This window comes from Phascolarctos cinereus, unplaced genomic scaffold (assembly GCF_003287225.1).
Source record: "Phascolarctos cinereus isolate Bilbo 61053 unplaced genomic scaffold, phaCin_HiC Scaffold_4;HRSCAF=312, whole genome shotgun sequence".
NCBI classification, from domain to species: domain Eukaryota; kingdom Metazoa; phylum Chordata; class Mammalia; order Diprotodontia; family Phascolarctidae; genus Phascolarctos; species Phascolarctos cinereus.
Genome location: NW_027555847.1, coordinates 585,136,601 through 585,156,802, shown reverse-complemented (window position 1 = coordinate 585,156,802; position 20,202 = coordinate 585,136,601).

The following is a 20,202-nucleotide window of genomic DNA, read 5'->3' as shown; positions in this document are numbered from 1 at the left end:
TTTCATGGTTTAGCAGTTCCCAAGGGAAAAGAATTCGACTTTTGCCATTGCCTTGCTCCTCCTTCTAGGAGGGATTTTGTCCTTTCCCCACCTTTACTGTACCTCCCCTGCTCCATGCCATGCCTGTTGGGGTGAAGTCTCTAAATTTGTGCATCTTGTGTTTTTCTTGAGATATTTTAATTCTGCTTTGCTCATAGAGCACAGCACCTTTTCTGATGTGGGCACCCATGCTGGGTGGTCCTGTGCCAGTGTCTCCTATGTCACACAATCAAATAAAGGTTGAACCAAAGCAATTGGGTATAGTGGATAAAGGATCCAGGCAGTGGGAGCAGCTAGGTGGCACAGTGGATAGAGCACTGGCCCTGAAGTCAGGACGACCTGAATTCAAATCCGGCCTCAAACCAAACACTTGACACTTATTAGCTGTGTGACCCTGGGCAAGTCACTTAACCCCAATTGCCTTAAAAAAAAAAGAATCCAGGCAGTGGAACCAGGAAGACCTTTGTTCAAGTTCCATTACTACCCTGGAAAGTCTTAACTCTTAGTGCCCCAAGCAACTCTTCAAGACTAGAAGTTTCAGAGAAGTTGCCAGTTTATATTGAAAGGACACAATGCATTAATAGGTTTAGAGGTTCGGTTAAAGGGGAAAAAAAAAGATCTCTTAGGTCCCTCCCAAATCTAATTCTATGATTCTGTGAGTCTAATGACTATATCCTTTCTATTTCTGCCTTTTTTTTGTCATAGGGTTATATCACTTTCTCATGTGAATATGTATTTGTAATCAGATGAAAACTTATTTGACTGGTATAGCCCTAGTGCCCCAGGATGCATCCATGACCTAGAGACTATGCAGTACCCTTCTCCCCTTCAACCTCTGACTGAATGGCACAGTTAGGATTGTTTCCTATTTCTCTGGCCCTCATTACTCATTCTTTATGAGGCAATTTAGAAAATACTCTTACTTTACTGGTCCTAGCTATACTCTTATGGAGTACAGGGCAGTCTCCTGTTGGTGCCATGCTGGCTCTTTGCCTAAAACTCTATACGGTGTAAGTTTGAGCTGTGAGGTGCTCTGGGCCTTCAAGTGGAGTGAGAAAGCTGTTTCACAGTTCCATGTCCTTAAGCCACTGCGTGCTGCCCTTAGCCAAGAGCAAAGGGAGCTTCGTGCCAAGATTGTTGTTCATTTTGGGCATCTGTTCCCCTCCTCCCCTTGTGAGTAGTAATAAAGTGTTATTAACTTCTGTCGCTGTGTGGCTCTGCTGCTCTCCATCTGATCTCTCTTGCCCTATAATCTTCTTAATAAATAAAATCGTTCTTATTTTATTTATTCTGCTAATTTTGAAAAAAAGGTAGACCCTTCTAGATGTGGTTTATACTCATGAATCCCAGGTCAAGTGTCAGTGTCACTTATAAGGTTCAATTTTACTTCCTTGCATTAGGCACTTGTTTGCTCTTTTGGTTATCCATGCTTTATGCATTTGCATGCAGACATCTGAGGCCAAGAATTTTGTAGGTAGCTCTCTTCTTGAAGATTGTGTTCCATGAATTCCTGGGCCTTCTATTCTTTTCTCTTCTCCCTACTTTGTACCTGCTGCTCTCTTTGCAGGGGATCTTAACTTTTGTTGTGTCATGGACACCTTTGCCAAGCTGAGGAATGTTAAGGGGTCCCCTGAACTTGTTTTTTTGATTTGCCACATTTCCCAGAAACACTGGACCCAGGGTATGTCAGAGGCCCCGAATGTGTCAAGGATAAACACCTTCCCTCTCCCCAACTCCCAGCTGACATAATTTGTGGTTTGCATCTCAAGCTGGACTCCTTGTGTGTCCTTGGGAGACAAGACAGGTACCATTCAGTCTGCACTAGACTGGGAAATTGTTTATGCAGGTGGAACCCTTGTAGAGAAACAGACCTGCTTTCGTGGTTTAGCAGTTCTCAAGGGAAAAGAATTCGACTTTTGCCATTGCCTTGCTCCTCCCTTTCAGGAGAGATTTTGTCCTTTTCCCACCTTTATTGAACCTTTCCCCCTCCAATACCATGCCCCTTTAGGTGATTTCTGGTATCTCTTCCTTCCTTTGTCCTGCTATTATAAAAATGAAAATGTAATGTTTTGTTTATATTCTAATCAAAAGAAATGATAAATTTTTGTTAGTAGTTAGTTAATATAAAGATATAATTTTTTTTCCCATTCAAGTTCACGGACTCCCTGAAATCTAACTGATTTGGATTCTAGGTTACGAACCCTTGTTCTTCAGCAGCAAACTCAAATAAAAATGGATCCCTGTAGGCTGCATATTGATGTAGAAAAAACCACAAAGTAACATTATATTGTATTTTGTTTTTGTTTTGTTAAACATTTCTCAATTATATTTTAATCTTATTTGGGCTTCACTCAGGAGTTTTGTAGGCCACATGCCAGTCTATATGCTGAGTTTGACACCTCTGCTCTGTGGTGTTAGATGTGGCATATTTATATGAATATTTCTTTTCTCTCCCCCTTCCTCTGTTTTTTCAAACCATCTTGACAAGAATGTATTGAACTTTTTCAGTTGTATCTGACTCTTCATGCCCCATTTGAGGTTTCCTTGGCAGAGATACTAGAGTGGTTTGCCATTTCCTTCTCCAGCTCATTTTCCAGATGAGGAAACTGAGGCAAAGAGGGTTAAGTGACTTGACCAGGGTCACAGAACTAGTTAGTGTCTGAGGCCAGACTTAAACTCAGGAAGATGGGTTTTCCTGATCATAGGCCTCGTGCTTTATCCGCTGTGCCACCTAACTACCCTTGATAAGAATAGTAAGACTCTAAACCCAATTTAGTTTCATCCTTGGCCAAAAGTCTATTATTTCTATAGTTTAAGCCGAGGTTCAGAAATCTAAATCCCATTAGCAGAATCACCTTCTCAACCAGACATTCACCTCCTGAATCTATCTTTCTCTCCTAATTCCCTTACCTTTAACAGAGAAAGCAAATACTAACTTTGACCCTAAGGCATTCAGTTTTTATTTTTTAAACTCAGCACTTCATAACCCTTAATAATATATTCTGGGCTCCTTTTTCATCTTTTCATTTGCCCTAACATGATATGCCGGGGGTGGGTAGTGGTTGTCAGTTTTGATACAGATTTTGAGGTGTTCTCAATCACATGAAGACAGTAGGCCCCTCATTATTGTTTATATCATATCAACACATAATCAGTCACTTTGGTTCCTGTTAGCAGAACCACCAATCACCACCACTCATCTCCTTTTCCTTTGATTATTGCTAGCTGACGTCTTACCTAATGATACCTTATTATGATCCATATTATTCTTGCCATAAGTAAAAGAGGTTCCTTTGGAAATGGTCTAGCTCTACCCTCTTATGGTTATATGGTGGGAGGAAAGAACCTTCAAATAAACAAAACTATAAATAATTGAAAGACAATGGTAAGACACATTAGATACAGCATGTTTCAAATGAAGATGCATTAGGAAGTAGTATAACAAAAGCAATATTTGGCATGTGTATGAGTGAAAAAAAGGGAAGGCAGGTCACATAGTTGTTTCCCCTGATTGTTAGGATCCTTGCACTCCTCAAATTATCATGTATATTCTTATCTGTTTACAAGTTGGATCTCCCATGTAATCTTGAGAGTAGAACTGCATCCATTTTATCTTTATACCCCCAGTGCCTACCACAGAACAGTGTGCAAAGGAAGAGGATAGTAGATGCTTGTTAGATTGTATTGATTGAAGCAGGAATGAGAGACAACAGAGAAAAAGTTCAAGTAGTACATTGACAGCCCAAGAATATGAAGAGAACAAGGACTAGGCTTTGGGCCAGTTGAATGAATCCTTCTCGAAGAATCCATGGGCTATGAATCACACAGGATGCGAAGGTATGGAGAATATAAGCAGAGCCCTAATTAAAAAGCAGAATTTGTAAACCTCAGCTCTAAGAGGAAAGATGAAGTTTTGCTGCTAATTAATTCTAGGAAAGGGATAGAAAAAGAAAATAGTCCAGGTACGATTTTCACATTAAACTTATTGTTCAGTCATTTTTCAGTCATGTCCAGCTCTTCATTACCCCATTTGGGGTTTTCTTGTCAAAAAATACTAGAGTGGTTTGCCCTTTCCTGCTCCAGCTCATTTTACTAATGAAGAACTGAGGCAAATAGAGTTTTAAATGAATGACTTGCCCAGGGTCACACAGCTACTAGGTGTCTGAGGCCAGACTTGAACTCAGGAAGATGAGTCTTCCTGGATCCATGCCCAGCACTTTCCACTGTGCCACCTAGCTGCCTAACATTGATCTACTTATTGACTACTCATTGACAGTTCATCAATGTGATTCATTTCTTAAGAATTTTCCACAAGACAGAATTGTTATGAAGAATCATAGATACTTTACAGATAATATCCAGCCACCTGCTAATGAATTATTGCTGAGCACATTTACTTCATTAAGGTTCAATATAGAACATGAGGAGTGTCTTTGCTTTTTTTGAAAAGTTCAACATATTCCATTTCTTTCACTCTTACAATCCACTTAGCCTTCCGAAATATAGTTTCTCAGTTAAATCTCCAACAGTATAGCTCATAGTAACATATTGATCTATCAGCCCTTCATATGTCTGAACTGGGTGAAGTGTCATATCTAGAAGAGGAGTTGTCCTTAACCCTTGTTCTTAACACTTTAAACACAAATGTTTTTAACTTTGTCATGTCACGGACCTATTTGGCACCGAAGCCAATGGGCCACTTCTCAGAATAATATTTTTAAATGCATAAAATAATATATGTATGATTACAAGGGAAATATTATATTGAAATAAAGATGTATTTTCCCTTCATTCAAGGCCATGGACCCTCTGAAATCTATCCAAGAAGCCCCTGAGGGTTTGATAGGCAGCGTTTCACGGGGGATAGAGAGCCAGCTTTATGCTAAGAAGACTTGAGTTAAAGTTCTGGGTCAGACACATAATGGATATATAGCTCTGGGGAAAAACATTTAACCTCTCAGTGTTTTAGAGAAGTATCTAAGACTCTTAAGTTTCACAGAAGGTACTGGCCTGCATCAGAAAACAAAATTTCCTCACATTGATTCCTATACCAATGAAATCACAAGTCCGAGCTTTAGCCTTATTAACATATCACTTTACAAAGCCTCACTGTGTCCTAACCCTTTCCCCCCACTCCCAGTCAGGATAGTAAGTTTATAAATAGCCGGTATAAAGGAGCAATAGCAGGAAATAAGATTGCAAATGGCAACCTGGAAGTCATATACAAACCATTCCAAAGACCAGAGGAGCATAATTTGTAAATTGTATCATATAATAACTACAAATCATATCCTGGTATTATGTGTGGAATCAGGGGAAGATATCTGGACTCTGCTGTCAAGATTTTTGGTCCTATAATATGTAAATCTCATACAAGTTCCAGACATCCATAGAATACCAAAAGGTGCTAATAATTTAAATATGATATGGACATGTTAACTTTAAAGTTTTACTGACAATTCTGAAATTATTTGTATATGTTAACGAACTAAAGTCAATGTGGCACAGATAAGAGTTAGTCTGTTCCACACAAAAATCCTATAAAAATGAGACCTCAAACTCCTGCCCACAGAGCACTCTTCCAACTCTATCCAGTCCATGCTGACTAGTGTTTCCAGTTGTAATCAGTGGTTAAGTGGGTGAAATTCTTTGTCTATCTCCCTTCCCATCCTCTTCTCCGTGTTTCCTGCCTTCCTTCATCATCCAATGCCCTGTCCCCACACTGTCTGCCTCTGTACCCCTTTTCCTGCTTGTCTTCATACTTTCTGTGCTATTTGCCCCCATGCCCTCTATGATTATTAAAGTGTAATTAAAGCCCTGTTTCCCTGATGCAGTTGTGATCTTTTCCAGTGAGTATTGAAAGAACCAGACTGTCTGCCATCGTTTTATAACTTCATAAATTAACAATCAAATACATTAACGATCAATTCACTCACATTATCTCCTTTGATCTTCACAATACTCTACCTTTTGAGGGAGGTAGCATACGTATTATTTTCCTCAATGTACAGATAAAGAAATTGAAGCTGAGACTTGCCCAATGCTATACAGACAACAAGTGGTAAATGCCATTATATGGCTAAGTCAGGGCTTGAACATGTATACTCTGATTCCTCATTCAGTGCTTTTCTCCCTGCCCCACTCTGCTTCCCTAACAGTCAGATGCACACCTCCCACCCCTTTCCCCATCACCAATACTTTACACCTTAGATTAATTTTCTATTTTGGTGGCAACGTTCTGGAGTAATTAGACTCCATTTTAATATTGTAAAAATGATGGCTTAGAACAAAATTTAAAAGAATTATGCTAGCATTTTATAGAGGGAGATGTATAAAATTTTAAAAGTCAACAGCTGATCTGATAGTCACCTGCTATTTGGAATGGAACATTCAGACTTCCGGCAGACTTCTAGCATGTCAAGCCCAAATGTTATAACACAATTACAATCACTCATTAAGGGAAGAAATGATTTCCATTAATCATTTCATTATACTCAGAAAGAAACTTTTAAATATTACGTTAACATAAAGTGATATGATTTTAATGCCTTTGTCAAGCACCTTGAGAGATTTTGGTGTGATAATGAGTGCTAAATATGTAAGTGATTAAAGTATGTGTCATTCAGGAATTCATTCAAACAGACTGGGAGATAATATTCTGTAGTGAATGCAAAGTGTTATACATACACATGTCTGTATGTATTTATTTATGCATGTATTTTGTGGCTAAAATCCAAATGGTGGCTGATGTATATGTAGAGGATATGCCAGGGGAAACAGGTCAATGTTAACTCCTTATTAACAGGGCAAAGGAAAGAGACCTTTACTTTAGTGTTGATGCTGTCTCCCTATTGATACCATATTTGAGACTGTGTTGTCACTGATAAAGTCTCCCTAACAAGATGTCATTTTTCTTTTTTCTGGGTATTACTGAATCAACTCCACCTGAAGTAAGTTCACAGATATTTACCACTCAGTTAACCACACATTGATGATGAAATTGATGTTGGATCTAGAGACAGAGAGAATGGAGAGGAGAAAAAGAAAGCAAGATCAGGCTTCTGGTGGGGGAGGAAGTCTGCATTCATGCAGCCTCACCAGGGAACTTGATGGTCCCAGAGAAGGGAGTAGTGGCACGGCAGTGGGCAAAGCTGAGGAAGGAGTCCTAAAGGAGAAGATGCCCAATGGAAGTGTTCTCATATCAAACAGTAGCCAGAACCAGATAGCACCACTAAATAGAGCCAAAATGTGGAAGAGCAAATACAAATTTTGATGAGTCAAGGTGAAAAGGGACTGAGAAAAGGGACTCCTACAATGCAATTCTTCAGCTTTACAGGGGGATCTCAACAAAAATTTAGTATAAGTCTGGAGGACATAGAGAACAAATAAAAAAAACAGTTCAAGTAAAACTGTATTATTTTCAGGAAGGAGGGATCAGAGGAGGGGAATAGATTAACTTTCTAGTAGCTTCAAATGTGTTCTCCTCCTTGGAAAGGCCTCAACCCTAGGGTAGAACTATAATTTTGGAGAACTGTATAAGTCCATGGAGGGGAGAGAGGGAGGCCCTCCAGAAACGGAAGGAAAGCTGTCTTGACCATTTTGGAACTCATATATAAGTTCTTTGTGTTTTTCACTTTCTGCTGAGAAAAATTAAGCTTGCCTTATAGTTTATGTATTGTTAGCCTTAATGCTTGCTTGGAAGCTCAGAGTGCTTTCCTTTTAGTAGAGAACAGATCATGAGATAAATTCTGATGTTCCTAGGGGAAATCTTTAGTGTGGGAATGAGCCCCAAAGAGAGAGTTTAATAATAAAATTACATCTAAAGTTTCCCTTATGGGTCCCACATTCCATTTAAAATTTGCTGGCAGATCTATGTTCAAATTTGCAGAGAGTCATTGCTGTGAGTCTGAACTCTATCTAATATTGACATAAACCATTTTTACTGCATGAGATTCTTAACGTATTAAGGATACTAGTAGTGTCTGTGATTAGCCAATAACAATAAACCACTTGACTATTAGCTAATGTTATCCAGGTGATAATTGACCTGTCAGTTAATGAAGACAGAAGGGAGGAAGAGGAAGGGAATAAGTAGTTATTAAGCACTTACTATACGCTAGGAACTATAGTTCATTCTGACTTATAACCATAATATAGGACCCTACTGGAACTTACTGCTCATAACTGTGAACAGCGCTATTTGATCTTATCATGTCCATACTTGATGAAAGCCAAAATGCATAGTATTTTCAGAATGTACTTGGAATCCACTGAGACTGACAGTGTAGAAGTATACCTTTGTGTGTAAGACCTTGGAAAGGTGTTAACTGTTGAATATTACTTTCTTAATTATATAATAGCAGAGTAAAAATTAAAGAGTTTTAAATGACTTAAGGTATGACTCAACTTGTGTTAAGGTCCTAAACATCTTCAGAAACAATTGGACCTGAGTGATGTCAAACCTCACTACAATGGCCTGCTGATAAATATTTGCTAAGAATCGGGCAGTTAGATGGTGTAGTGGATGGAGTGCTAGTCAGGAAGACTGACCTTCCTGAGTTCAAATCTGGCCTCAGATACTTACTAGCTGTGTGACCCTGGGCAGGTCATTTAACCTCTATTTGCCTCAGTTTCCTCATCTGTAAAATGAATAGGGAAGGAAATGATAAACCACTCCAGTATCTGCCAAGAAAAACCCAAATGAGGTCACTGAGAGTTGGATGTGACTGAATAATGACTGAACACTGAACAAGAATTGGGGAAAAGTGGCTATGTTTTTGGAATGCCAAGTCTTTAGGCTTTTAGATTTTATCAATATGGATACTCTCAAAACTGATGCCTTAGTAAATTATTTTCATGAGTTGTTTTAGCTGAAAGAATTCATTACCTGCTGACCCACCTCCTGGCAAGGAGCCTCTCCTTACTTTGGCTAGGCTGATTCTTGGATGACTGAAACACAATTCATCTTCTGGCAGTACTTGAAGCCTTTCCAGACCTGTGCTAAGCTGGCGTAGCCTTATGGCTATAGACTAAATTGTAGAAAACATTCTGGTTAATCAGGTCATAGGCACTTCTGGGGCAGGGTATACTCTCTGTGCATTGCATTCCTTTTTATTGTTTTCATATAGTCTTTCACGTAGTCTTTTTATTGATCAACAGGAAGGAGGTACTTCTCTGAAAAAATCTGTCTACTCATAGCAAAGAGGGTACTGGACTGAACCAGAGCTAAAGAGCAGCAGTGAATAAATGTGGAGCAGCAGACCCAGATTTTGCCCTAAACTGGAACTATGAGCCAAGGTGGCTGTGCAAGTCCAAGAAAGTGGCCTCTAGGAATGCCAAATTATTTTGTTTTATCAGGGCAGTGAGGTGACATAGTGGATAGAGGGAAGGGCATGGAGTCAGGCAGATCTATGTTCAAATCTTGCCTCAGACATTTACTAGCTATGTAACACTGGGCAAGCGATGGAGCTTCTGTCTGCCTCAGTTTTCTCATCTGAGGAGGATTAGCACCTACGTCTAAGAGCAGCTAGTGCTGCAGTGGATAGAGTGCCAGGTTCAAATGTGGCCTCCACACACTTACTGGCTTTGTGACTCTGGCCAACTTACTTAACCCTGTTTGCCTCAGTTTCTCATCTGTAAAATGAGCTGGAGAAGGAAAGGCAAACCAGTCCAGTATCTTTGCCAAGAAAATGGGGGCCACAAAGAGTTGGACAACACTGAAATGACTCAACAACAACAACAATAATAACAACAATAACCACAACAACCTCCCAGGATTTTTGTGAGGATAAAATGAGACAGTATTTGTAAAGTGTTTTGTAAGTGCTATAGAAATGCTAGCTATTATTATTATTATTATTATTATTATTATTATTATTATTATTACTATTATTATTCCAACCAGAGGAACAGTGTTGCACAGGACATGACTCTACCAGTCTGTTCTTCAGGCATTACAGAAGTCCTTAAGGATAAGGTAGGGCATATTGTGAAAAGTCAACAATAATAACAATACTCTCTTACGTCTAGACAATCAATAAAACAACAAATAGAACTCCAATTTGAAGTGATTTCTGATTTCTGAGGTGTAAATACTCATGCTGAAAATACAGCAATGGGCTCAGCAAGCTGATTAGAGATGGCTCCAACATAGTCCTGTATTGAAGTATCGTGGAGAGCAGGCTTTATGAGGCAGACATTTGTCTCTCAGGCATTAGTTTGATCAAATGGTCTAATGAAGTAATGACAACAGAAATCACTAGCGGAGTTATTTTAGTGCTATAAAGTTTGCAGAGTGTTTTATATACATTATCTCATGGAATTCACAACTACCCTGTAAAGCAGCTGCTGTAGGGGATTAGCATCTTCACAGGACTACAAATGTTATTATTCCCACAGATGAGGAAACTGAGTCTTTAAGAGATGTCTTGACTTGCCCATGGTCACACAGCACTTTAGTGTCAGAGATAGGATTTGGACCCAAGCCTTCCAGACTCCAAGAACAGGTTTTTTTGGGGGTAAAGAATTAATTACATCTGCCCAAGAGTTTTTAAAATAATGAAGAAAAAACCAATGGTCATAGGAATGCATATACTCTACATTTCAAAGGAAAACAAATTCAAAAGAAGAAGAAAAAAGAATTCTGAGAAAAAAATAAAAAATGGTTCCATTCCCAAGGACTCAAAGGGAAGGTAGCTCATTGTTCATCCCACCCACACTGGCCATAGGCCACATTCCACTTCACTCTCCATTTCAATAACTAGTCCATAGGAATAACAAAGTCTAAAGCGGAAACAGAAGAACAAATAGAAGCTTCTTTCATATTGAACACAAAGCTTATAATTTGTCTGTTATGAATGCAAGAATCATTTGACCGAGCTGTTTTTCCTACTGCCCCCTGTACACACCAGAAAGTTACTTGTCTACAATGTGAAGCTCACCCTGACACTCACTTCCTCCCACCCCTACATGAGCATTAAATCTATAGTGTCTATATAAGATTTTGTGATTCATAATAATAATAGCTAGCATTTATACCTTTAATATTATCAGGTGCTATGAATCTGAATATGCCTGCCTTCAGGTACACAATTCTCAGAAGATAACTAGAACTAATTAAAGCAGTTACTCTTTTCTAACATCCTAGAATGATCTCTAGTTCTACCTTTGGTAATAAAGCCAGGCACTGTGGTAAGTGCTTTACAATTAGTATCTCATTTGATCCTCACAACAACCCTGGGAGGTAGGTGCTATTATTATCTTTACTTCACACATAAAGAAAACTGAGGCAAATAGAGGTTAAGTGACTTACCCAAGGTCACATAGCCACTAAATGTCTGAGGCTGGATTTGAATTCAAGTCTCCCTGACTCTAGGCTCCAATATGTCACCTAGCCTCCTTTCCCCTCTTTCCTCTTCTCTGCCTCACCTTAGAAACCCAATTTTCCCCTTGTTTCTTAGCAGTAGCTACAAATCTTTTTCGTTATCAAACTTTTCCAAGATCTGAATTTCCTCCACTGCTTAGCCACCAAACAGTCTACTTTGTCTAGATAACCAGTAACCTTTGTAATGTGGCCACATTTTCACTAAACAAGATTGGGAGGGAGGAAATAGGATGGACAGGTGGGGGAGGGGATTCTCATGATTTTTTTTTTTTGTAAACCACCAGGTGTTACTTATCTCAGCCCTCCACCTAGCTTGAATCCTTGACCAGTAAAACAGAGAGAGCGTTCAGAGGGCTATAATTGGGATTATGATGGATCTAGAAACCCCTTTGTATGAAGGAATGGTTGAAGGAACTGGGTATGTTTCCTCTGGAGAGGGGAGGATTTGGAAAAGCAGAGAGAACATTATAACCACATATATGGAGTACTTCTGAGGATCTGTTCTTTCTCATTTGTTTCTTTCTCATTGTTCTTTCAAAGAACTTTCCATCTTTTCTGATTTCTTATCAGAAGGGCAATGGTTTTCTCAGATTCTTTCAACCAGGTCTGGGTTTCTTCTCAAACGGCTATTTTTGGTTTGATTATTTGTTGGTTTTTGGAAGGAAGGAAGAAAATAAATATTTGTTAATCACTTGCTATGTACAAGGATCTATTCTAAGGTTGGAGATACAAATATAAGAAAAAAAAAGAATTCCTGCACTCAAGGAGTTTACATTATAATGGAGGAAGATGACATACAAAAGGAAACTATAAAGGAGGTAGAGTTTTGGGGGAAGAAAGATAAAGGTTCTTGGTATAGGGGTATTTTTGAAGCCTAGAAAGTCAGGAAGTATCTCAGTAACCATCTCAAGAAAGTCAGCAACCATTTTTCTGCCTTTTAAGCAAATAATATATCCACATAAGAAAAGGGCTAGTACTTTACATTTAGATATGATAAAAATAACACTTATTTTAGTGAACTTTAATGTGTAGGAGGGATTAGACACTCTGGCTTATTCTAAAAAGAAGAGTTTGTACCAATGACTAGAAGTTACCAGGAGGCAGATTGTGATTTAATTTAAGGAAGAAATTCATAACAATTAGAGTTGTCCAACAGTGGAATGAACTGCCTCACAAAGTAATGAGCTGGAAGTGTTAAGTGGAGACGCATTGGTCAGTGCTGTAGAAGGTGGGGGAGGGGAATTGATGTAGATGACCTGTTAGTTCCTGCCAGTTCTACGTTTTTATACAGGAGATCATGGCTTGCATAACTGTGCTTTTTCTGTATTAGATTATGCTTATAAACATAGTTAACATAACATACGCTTATAAACTAGCTTGCACACCTGTGTTACTTAGATTTTCCACTGGTCAGGGAAATTCTGCATCAAATATTTGAGAACTACTTCTCTCTCTTTTTTTTTTGGCTAGGTAATGTGACTTCCCCAGGGTCACACAGTTAGTAAGTGTCATGTATCTAAGGTCAGATTGGAACTCAGGTCCTTCCGAATCCAGAGTTGGTGCTCTATCCACTGTGCCACCTAGCTGCCCCTAAGAATTACTTCTCTAAGCTCAATTAGTGAGTAAACTTGATAGATTTTTTTTGTTTGCAATATTTAGTATTAGACTGATAAACTGGTTAAGACGAATATTAGCTAGTATTTGGACTTCAGTCATAATATATAAAGTTTGCCCACAATTGGGAAATGGCTGAATAAGTTGTGATATATGATTGTGATGGAATACTACTGCACTATAAGAAGTGATGAGCTTAACTATCTTAGAAAAACTTAGACTTACACAAAATAATGAAGAGTGAAATGAGCAGAACCAAGAAAACATTGTAAATAGTAATAGCAATATTGTTTTAAGAATGACTTTGAGTGAATAAATCACTTTGACTATTATAAATACCCAAATTAACTACAAAGGACATATGATGAAAGACACTATCTGCATCCAGAGAAAGAACTGATAAATAGAAGTATATATAGAGTAATTATACATTTTTATACCTATTTGTGTCTAATATTAATCTCTAGGGTGAGGTGGAAGGAAGAAAAAAAGGAGAAAAAATCATTAAATATGTAAATAGAAAAACAAATTGTACAAAACATATTTTCATTTTCATGTACAATCTTTTTTTTTATTATACTATGGTATGGAAATGCTTGTTTTATCCCATAAATTAAAAATAAAGTTGATATATTTACATTATATATGTGTATGTATATATATATATACACATACATATATATATACATATATTAATACCTACATATTTTTAAACCACAGCACAGAGGGGTCATTCATTGCATCAATGGGAGCAGTATCCATACCAAGTCAAATCATTTATTATCATCACACATTTATTAAGCTCACACTATGTGCCAGGCACTGTGCTAAGTGTTGGGGACACAAAGAAAGGCAACCCCCCCCCCAAAAACAAAAAACATTTCATGTTCTCAAGGAACTCACAGTAAGACAGCTATGTACAAACATGATATATGCAGGATAAATTGGAGTCCATCTTATAGGAAAGGCTTCTTGCAGAGAATGGTATTCTAACTGGGATTACATGGACCTTTGAAGTATTTAAATTAAATACTTTTGTTAATGGAGAAAATGAATTCTACAGGTGATTTGTTGAAGAGGCACACTAATAAAACAGGAAGAGCTCTGCATCTGGAATCTGAGAATGTGGATTTGAACCATTTCTCAGCAACTACCTCCCTTGGCTAAGCTATTAACTCCTTTGGGCTTTGGTTTTCCCATCTGTAAAACAAATGAGGATCCTGGTCTAAGGTTCTTTCCAACTTGATATTTGTGATCTAATAGCTCTGTATATACTTGTCAGAAATTTTATTACCAATGAGAACTAAAAATCCATTCTAGGGTGTTAGAAAAGGGTAATTGCTTTAATTAATTCCAGTTATCTTCTGGAGAATTGTGTACCTGAAGGCAGGCATACTCAGAATCATAGCATCTGATAATATTAAGGTGAAAAGATCTGTCTCCTACAGCCTGTATCTTCAACATTCCTATGAGATAAGAATACTCAAGAGAAAGGAATACAATATAGACAGCACTTTCAAGAAACTTATAGTTAATATAGAAAGGTATACATAGGTAGGCATGAGAGAAAAGGACCAAGGGCTTGGCAAAGAATTGTTGCCTGAAGTTGAGAGTACATGTAGGGGCTCTGAGAGAAGTAGTGACAGGTGGCCTTGGGAAGGAAGACAAGATATTCACCTTTGATCTAGGAAGTAAGGGGGTGGTGGTCAATGATGACTTGAAAAAGAAAAAAATATGGGTGCAGCTCTGAAGGTCAGAGCTTTCCAGGGAAACAAGGTACTACTGAGCAGACTTTTTTCTTGTTATACAGTAAGCAACATGACATACAGTGAGCTAACATGAGTTAGCATAATAGATTTCAAAGGATGAACAGTTTATTCCCAAGGAATTATTGATTCACTAAAAAGAAAGACTCACTGACAATGAGGTTGAAAATATGTTTTAGTTAGAGAAGCCAATAAAACTCATGGCTCTGATAATAATAACAATAATAATAGAAAATATTAATAACTGATATTTAAAGAGTACAGGAAGATTTGCTAAGCACTTGCACACATTCTTTCATCTGATACAATGGCCCTATATGGTTCCTGTCCATATTGTCCTCATTTTATATATAAGGAAACTGAAGATCACTAATTTGCCCATGGTCCCATAGCCAATAAGTTCCAGAGGCAGTATGAAAAGGCAAGTAAGTCTCTCTCCTGACTCCAAGACCAGATCATCTGCTGCATTGTTATTGCAATTTGCTGCCTCTGTGACCTTAGGTTAACCTCTCTGGCCCTCACTTTTCTCATCTGTAAAATGAGGTGCTTTGATTTGATGACTTCTGAGGTTCCTTCCAAGGAGTGAAGGGTCCATGGTCCTGTGACCATGTTAGTACAGCCATTAAATTTACAAGCTATGCTTGTAAAGTTGAGAAATAGAGCTTCTCTCCCCACTGTGGTCACACAACAGTAAAGGTCTTGAACTGGAAAGGACTTCAGTGGCCCTATATTTTAACCTTCATATTTTCTGGAAGAGGAAAATGAATGCCAGAGAGGTGAAGTAACTTGAGTCACAGAATTTAGCAAGTATCAGAGTTAATATTTGAACTCGGGTCCTTCAGCGGTACAGTGAGTGTGGACATGTCCCCCCTCCCCCCAGTCTACCACATGGAAAGAGAGAATACCAGTTGTGAATGATACATGGCAGTATGGTCCATGTGAAATTCTGAAGTGCTCAGTGGAGATCAAAGAAAAGCATAAGAATGGGGGTTGGTTTTGCCTATGAGAAAGGCTACTTCATCCTCTGAGACTGAAGCAGGGGAGAAGAAGACAAATGATGTTGCTGAGGTGACTTGAAGTATAGAATTGGTAAGGAGAGTGACCTCGCAATGGATAGTTTCGATTTTTTATTGTTTTTTAAAAGGAGAGGGAGGTGGTGGGGTAGATGTCTTGAGAAGAGAATTTTGAAACAGCTATTATATGGTGAGTCATAGAGAGTTGGTCAAGAAAGAGTAGAAGGATGGGTGTACAGCATTGAGGACCTAGTTGAGACTGGATGACATAAATTTGTAGTGGACCCAGTTAAAACATTTGTGTAGCTTCCTCCAGGATACTTTTAGCAGACTTCAGGCACGTGGAGAAAGAGTAGGTGGTGGGAGCAATTCATGCTTGGACTCTGGAATGGAAAGAGTAGCAGTGGAAAACAGAACAAGGGGATCAAGGGTAGAGGGCAGTGTAATATTTGACTGTTTAGCTAAAGGACTGAGAAACAGAAGAGAGGAAAATGAAGAGAGAACAGGAGTGATAGCCTAGGAAAGAAAAGCAGGGAGGGGTGGAGTAATTGGAGGTTGCAGCAAGGATACAGATGGGTTTAGGAGGAGTGAATCACAAAGAAACTGGGAAACACAGCATGTTAAGACCAGAATTTCTGTGAAGATGGGTGAGGAGGAGATCAAAGGAATTATCGAAGGTGGGCTTGGCATATAGTAGGTGTTTAATAAAAGCTTCTTGGTTGATTGACTATACTAATGTGTGTCTGAGGTGGAGTAAAGGTGAAGGCCATGGGAGCTAAAGAATCGATAAACTATATATTGAAGGGGACATCAATATGCAAGTTGAAATCCCCCAGTTTGAGGGAAGGGTTGGGTGTGCAAAGGAAGACTATTAGCTGGTTACTGAACACCTTGAGAAAGGGGAGAGAATGACTTGCTACCAGGATCTTGATGGAATGACTTGCCCCAGCTGCTGGAGTTCCTAATTAGAGACATTTTGTGTTAATCCCCACCTCTGCTTAATTTAGGAGGCCAACCCCAGGTGGTATCACTGATGAAGTATTTTTCTAAATCTAATTGAAAAAATACAGAGAAATTTAATTTCACATATATGCAGCTCCACATTTCCATGATAGAAGGTCCTGGCTGCCTTCAAAGTAACTGCAATAAAATGAGAGCCTACAAATACATAAAACCTTCATGCTGCTACCTGGAGTCTAAGGTGTTTTTGATGGGACAATGCAACAATGTTATCATCTATCATTAAATCCATTGAGTGTCACACTCATCACCTTGACATTTTAATGATCCTTAGGATGTCCTTGTAAAGGATTGATGTCATGGCAACGGGTCTTCTGTACCAGGCCCCAGCACTGCAGAACTTCTCTTAATAAATCAGGCATAATTGGCATATATGAATTATAATGAATTAAAAGTTATTCAACTGGAATGATTTTATATTGTGCAACATTAAGTCATTAAATTTGCTTGTCCTGATCTGCCTTGGAAGATATTGGTCTGTTTTGCTTTTTTTAAAAAAGTACTATATTTTATCCTCTTGGCTTGAAAGGCATCTATACCTACATACACGAATATTCTTCTCTTTATATATAAATAATATATTTGCATATGTGTATATATAAAATGTACAGTATAGTGAGAGAAGCTATGAAACACAGTGACTAGCGAGATGACCTTAGACTCAGGAAAACCTGGTTATAAGTCCCACCTTTGACACATAATAGTCCTTGAACCCTGGTCAAGTCACAGCACTTTATGCGAGTCTCTAAGACGATCAAAATTCAGATCAAATGTTGATCTGCAATGCTAGAGGGAGTTTTCTCATTGTCGGTTTCCTATACTGATGAAATCACAGGTATGATCATATGTGCATATATGTATACATGTGTGTATGTACACATTATACATATACATGTACAGATAAATACATAGATGGATGGATAGATGATAGAGATAAGCAGATATTAGATAAATGAACAGCTAGTGCAGAATCCTACTCTATTGCTCCCCACCCCCAACTTTGATGTATTTAAGTTTTGGTGAGATTAGCTTGGAAGTGAAATGAGTTCTAAAGCTTCTTTTCTGTTCTGGAGTTGGCATTCATCTGTCACTCCATAAGTCATGGCCTGTGCTGAAAAGACCCAAGTACAACAGTGCCAGGAATACCATGGCTGGAAATCTGTCCATTCTTGGCATAATTTCCATAAACTCCAAATTCACATACAACTTAGAGACTTCCACAGAAACATTAACTCCTCAAAAGTTCAGTCAATTTGGCTCTGAACCCCCACTAGAGAAAGATTAGGACTTAGGGTTGTTTGGAAAGTAGGATGCAGTTTCTTCTTTGAAACCAAAACCGTCACACAATGACAACTGGTACATAGCATTTATTTATCCAAAACGTTTGTGTGTTTTGTTCTTCATGGAAAGCAACTCTCACCACAAAGAACAGGCTTGGGATTTCCTGGCACTAGATAGAAACACCATTGCAGTTGTAGATGGCAGAACATGGGATTGTAGATTTTAGAGCTGGAGGGAATCTTAGAGGCTACTAAAGCCAACCTCCTCACTTTTCAGATGAGGAAACTCAGACAGAAAGAAGTGAAGTGATTTCCCCGAGCATTTTCTGACTACGCTGATGAGACTACAAGGAAGGTGCTTTGCAAGAAACTTAGTGACTGGACTGACTACTCCCTGGCACCCTGGATAAAGGAAAATGACAACAGCTCATCCCTTGTTTATGTTTCATGTTATTTATAGCAGATTCCTTCATGAAACAGTGTTGTCTTTCCTCTAGGGGTCCTTTTATGGCAGGCAAGATGGAAGATAGGAGGGAAAGCTCAGACATAAGTCAGTCTAGCCCAGTTTGGGGCATGTTTTTGTCTGTCCATAGTCATCAGCCTTGACTGGCAGTGCTAATTTCTCTTTGCCCCTGATGCACATGTAGACTAACAGGTTTCTTTGTACTCAGGAGTCTTTACAGTCTCAGAAATACAAAAGCAAGGGCTATCTCTCTTAGACCAGGGCTCAAAGACTTGGCTAGAGGGAGTTACGTCAAACACTAAGGAACCATAGTCACTCAGGGTACCAGGTTCATCATAGACTTTTTCATGATAGAACCATATGAAGTCCTCCACTGCATAATAGCTTCTCAGAACACGAAAAGGTATTGGCTGGTCAAATCACCAGCCTCAGAAGATGCTGAAACTAGAGTCAGGAAGACTTGAATTCAAATGAGACTTTTACTTGTGACTGTGGGCACATCACTTAACCTGTTTGCTTCAGTTTCCTTATTTGTGAAATGTGCTTAATAATAACACCTACCTCCCAGGGTTGTTGAGGATCAAATGAGACAATAGTTGTAAAGTGCTTAGCACATAGTAAGTACTATATAAATGTTAGCTATTATTATTATCAGAAATGTTGGTAAACATTGTCTTATGTTAATTGCCTCTGGTGGGATCCTGTCCACTGATGGGAGCATGGTCTTTGCTACTCTGTATAAAAGAATGTTTTTTTTGCTTTCCATTTCTCAGAGGCAGCTAGGTGGCACAGCGGATAGAACAGAGGGCCTTGAGTTAGGAAGTTCTGAATCTAAATCTGGCCTCAGGTGCTTAATCGCTAAGTCACTTAAATGCCATTTGACTCAGTTTCTTCAACTCTAAAATAGGGGTAATGAATAATAGCACCTACTTCCCAGAGTTGTTGTGAAAGACCAAATGAGATCATATTTGTAAAGTGCTTAGCACAATGCCTAGATATTGTAGTTTCCTTCCTTCCTTCCTTGAAGGTATGCTAGAGTGACCCCCATTGCATCCTGGGCCATCTCTAGTTATCCTGACCTGCATCTGGACACTGGACCCAAATGGCACTGGGGGAGAAAGTGAGGCTGGTGACTTTGCACAGGCCTCTCTCACTTAAATCCAATTCACTTGTGTGTCATGGCATCCCCTCCCTGATGCCATGGTCCTCTTCGAGAACAAAGAACAAACAGCAGCAAACAACGGCAATATTTGAGTGATTCACTGAATAGGGGCAACCTCAGAAGGGAGACAATTGCAGGGTTAGGTTACTTATCGAAAGGCTGAGACGATGCCTTAGTTCTTGTAGTATTCAACCTTGAGGGTCATTTGCTTGGAGTTTTGGTGGAGGGCTATCTGCCTGGAGAGATGTCATGGGATATAAGAAGTGGTGGCTAAGGAGGATCCTTTTCACTGCCACTCTTTGATGGATTAGGTTATTTCTTTCAATTTATTTTGAAAGAGAACCTTACTATTTGCTTGAACTAGACATTTTTCTCCTCTTTCAAGTGTTCAAGTCAACAAGGATTTGTTAAGTGCCTACTATATGCCAATCATTGTGCTAATCATTGGAATACAAAGAAAAA